Source organism: Notothenia coriiceps, unplaced genomic scaffold (assembly GCF_000735185.1).
Source record: "Notothenia coriiceps isolate Sejong01 unplaced genomic scaffold, NC01 NC01_scaffold00037244, whole genome shotgun sequence".
NCBI lineage: Eukaryota > Metazoa > Chordata > Actinopteri > Perciformes > Nototheniidae > Notothenia > Notothenia coriiceps.
In genome coordinates, this window is record NW_011369945.1 from 21283120 (window position 1) to 21287312 (window position 4193).

At 39.1% G+C, this 4193-nt stretch overlaps 1 non-coding gene across 1 annotated transcript; it reads left to right on the top strand.

The window, feature by feature from the left end:
* The first annotated feature begins 2033 nt into the window (after nucleotides 1-2033).
* On the top strand, nucleotides 2034-2115 carry trnal-uag (transfer RNA leucine (anticodon UAG)). The gene has a single exon. It is a non-coding gene; the product is annotated as a tRNA-Leu (tRNA).
* The last annotated feature ends 2078 nt before the right edge of the window (nucleotides 2116-4193 follow it).

Below are 4193 nucleotides of genomic sequence, written 5' to 3' on the forward strand. Positions count from 1 at the left end.
CACGAGATACTAACCCGTTATCCTGACTTTTTTTTTTCTCTGTTTTTTTTTTTTTTTTTCATGTCCCTTTAGGGGCTCTGTATATAATCATGTAAACTATAAGTATTTTTTCTTTGTTTTAACATAGGTTTTTGTTTGCAGTTCTTGTTTCTTCTTTCTCAATGATCAGACNCACTGTCACAGCTCACAGGATAGGTACCTGTCAGCCAATAAGACAGATGTTTATTTCCATTCAACTCTCTGGTTGGTCTGGTGTCTTGCCTCTGTTGCATTCACTGAACACGGGAAATTACAATGATGCCGTCCTCTCTAGTTTCATGATGAGGTTCAGGTAAAGCACTTAATGTATTATATTATTGACTCAATAATATAATACATGTCTTTGAGAGTAGGTCATCTAGGCATATTAACAAAATTAATTAAACATACTTATCACGGCGACGGTGTACTGAGATTTTTTTTGTTTTCCTTTTGTTGTTGTTTTTCTCCCCTTTTTTTTTTTTTGCTAAGGGGGCCCTTAGTGGCTGCTTAATGTCGCTTAATGGGTCGGGCAGGCTCTGTACACAGGTCTCAGGTGGACTTGGTATCACATTAAGAACGATATTCAGTAATAAGTCTGCCATAAATAACTGGTTTACATTATTTATTCAAGCGTTCAATGTTTTGAACAGACATCCCCAGTAACCTCATTGTCCTTATTAGTCCTCGCTGTACGCGTCCGGATATCGGCATCGCAACCACAACCTCACACACTGGTACTGAATGTTTATCAAAGTATTCCTATCCAGCCAAATATACCTAAAGATGAATGTAAACGACAGAAGAAGCGATCGAAATGTGTATTTCATGGTTATTCGACAATGGCTCCACAAAGTACACGCCCCTTACACATTCCTACCATTAAAGAATATCACCAGTTCCCAGTGACACCAGTTAAACGGTAACACCTGCACTCATGCTGCTGGTGCAACGTGCTCCCATGCGAAGCAAGTATTGATTTTGTCAAGCTAAGGTATGCTGCAATAAAATTTCACCAAAGGCATTTTGACTTACATTAGATGCACGTATTAAATAAACAACCTACCTTATAACCGGAAACAAATACACCTTTATTCACTCAATCATGACGGACTGAGGGACAGGGAGCCTGTTCTTCTGGTGCCTCGAAGTTTAAGAAAGAATGTACAGCTGCAGTAAAACTCTCCTCCCAGACTGGGTCGGGCCTGCTTCTCCAATGTATCCTGAAGGTTCGGGGACGTGTCTGGCAGCGGGGATTAAATTCTTGTTACCGTCCTCCACGGCGACGTGAGCTCTCGCCACGTACAACACTACTGTTCTCTGACAGACACGCCCCAACGTCCTGCTGCGTTCATGGTTTTCGGAAATACAAGACATCAACAGATGATATTAAAGTGATGAACAGGAGTCTCTTCAAATGTAAATTACTTCCAAGAATGTGTTATTTGAAAACTTAAAGTTAATTGTCATTTTAAAACATATCAGCAGTCACATTATCTTAAATCGGAAACGCGAAATATGGTAGTTAAGACTGCGGAAGAGCATTTGAAAGCAGAATCAGATTAATTACATATTACAGCTAACTGTAAAGTGGGTTTAGATATGCACACTGAAGTACACATAAACAAGTATCATTGACAGTTTAGACACCCGAGACCGAGTATTCAACCTACATAAAATAGCTTAGTCAGGGGTTTCTGACTACACATATAAAATGTGTATAAGAAAAGTCCAACAGGTGACATGTGACACAACCTAATGTAAATGCAAACAACCAGCTCAATATTAATTTGCACCACGAGTTAGCAATGATTTCAAAGTGGTTTCTCCCTTTAGTTGTCGTTGTTATTATTAGGATACGTTTGCTTAACCCTGCGCCACTCGAAATAAGTTAAATAAAGGCCCAGCTGATTACCTCTATATGTAGCCAAAGCACGAACAGAATGGTTCAAATAAGTAAACCCACGACCCGAACATTAGGAATAAATATTTTGGTCATCTTATCCCCACGATGTGGTAGCGTGGCCGAGTGGTCTAAGGCGCTGGATTTAGGCTCCAGTCATTTCGATGGCGTGGGTTCGAATCCCACCGCTGCCAAAATCTTTTCATCTACTTGATATTTTATTAAAAATACAGGTTGTAAGTTAACAAAACCCATGGATTGAGTTATTTATAAGATAAAATTTAAAATATAAATAGGATATTCTCTTGTTATGAACTACCTAAATGGACTACAATCACTCCCACATCATGCTCTTCAATCAACTGAACTTCTTGGGCATGTGGCCTAGCTCTCTTAAGTAATATGTTATAAGGAAGTAAAAACGTTATTTCAGCAGTTCCACTCCCAATGAAACAATTGACAACCCACAAAATATCCGGGTATCCAGCATAATGAAAAGTATTGGCTTGATAACAAAATTGATTTTTTTATATCCACCTTTATAAATAAATTAACCTTAACTGTTAGCAAACGCCAGCTAACGAAGTGTAAACAGAGCATCAGATAACGGAGTATTTGGAACGCTAATAGCGGAGTTAATCTTAATGACAACTCGATACAACAGTTTAAATTAATCCTACACTAATGGTTATATCACATACAGAACTGTAGTAAGACTCACCGTGTTAATATCGACTTTTAAACTTCGATAGCGTCCGTTGTTTTCACTTTGTACGCCCCCTACGAAAAAAAAAAATCTAGCTAACATTGCCTTCTATGCTTCAACATTTCTCCGCCGTGATCGGTCAAATGCTGGGTGAATGTTGGAGCCACGAACATAATTGGCCAACAAATGTTGGGGCCTGCCCTCTCATTGGCCAACGAATGTTGGAGCTCGCACTCTCATTGGTTAACAAATGTTAAGGCTGCAGTCATTTCGATGGCGCAAGTTCGAAACCGACCGCTCCAAAAATATTTTCATGTGCTCAATATTATATCTAAATAACGGTTGTTAATACATGAAACCCATTGATGGACATATTTATAAGCAGAGGTGGAAAAGTATTCAGATTTTGTACTTAAGTACAAGAGTGTAGGAATACTATTACAAGTAAAAGTCCTGCAATCCAAATGCTACTCAAGTAAAAGTAGAAGAACTTGGCACCAAATATACTTAAAGTACCAAAGGTAAAAGTATTAATTATGCAGATATATCACATGTTTTGATAAACAAAAATTGATGCATTAGAGTGTTATGAGAGCTGGTAAATGTGTCTCTAATTTGATTTACTTTGTATACTGCGTATAGCGTGGCTTTTGAATTTTACTCCAGGTGTAATTCATGTCTTATTTAAGTGGTGTTTCAATTTGACATTATTAATCCAAACCTGCAATGTTATTTAAAGTATTACATACATGTATAGTGGAGTAAAAGTACACTTTTTGGGGAAGTTCATGAGATCTTTCTAGAGGGTTATCAAGAATAACTTTTATCCAATGACCTTTTCCCTCTCTGTCTGTGTCTGTGTATTCTCTTGTTCCGATTAACCCAGCCAAATCTTTTTTCTTGTTTTGTATCTATATCTACGACAAGAGAATACACAGACACAGACAGAGAGGGAAAAGGTCATTGGATAAANCCATAAGGAGCTGTAGAAATACCGCAGTTTTTGCGTGGCTGTGTCTTTAGTTGAAAGCCCAGTGGCGATCTGCTCATCTCTCATCGAAATAATATGCTACAAAGGGGCGGACTGGCCATCTGGAGAGACAGCAAGCGCATTTCGTAAATTCCGTTCGTTCCCATTGGCTAATCAGTTTTTGAGTGACAGCCCACTACACCACAGATCATACAGTGCAACTCATGCAGCAAACTCCGGAGTCCACTCGGCCACGTTAGTGTTGGTGCCTCCTGTGGAGGTTTTCATGAAAATATCGGACTTATCTTATGGATTGCTGTGCATTATACTTGTGTTGTGTAGTTTATACTTTATTCCAACTTTAAATATTTTAATACCTGAACACACTGCTGCTGTTAAATAATTTCCCGCAGCTGCCTGCACTGTACAATCGCTGGAGGACTGGGCTGTCACTCAAAAACTGAGTAGCCAATGGGGACGCACCCCTGAAAGTCCCGCCCACCTGGGAGGTTTGTGTCAGAATCTCAAACAAAAAGTGAAGGAGCGCAAAAGAGAGTGCTGCAGCGAGAGCAAAAGTCTGATCATTGAGAAAGAAG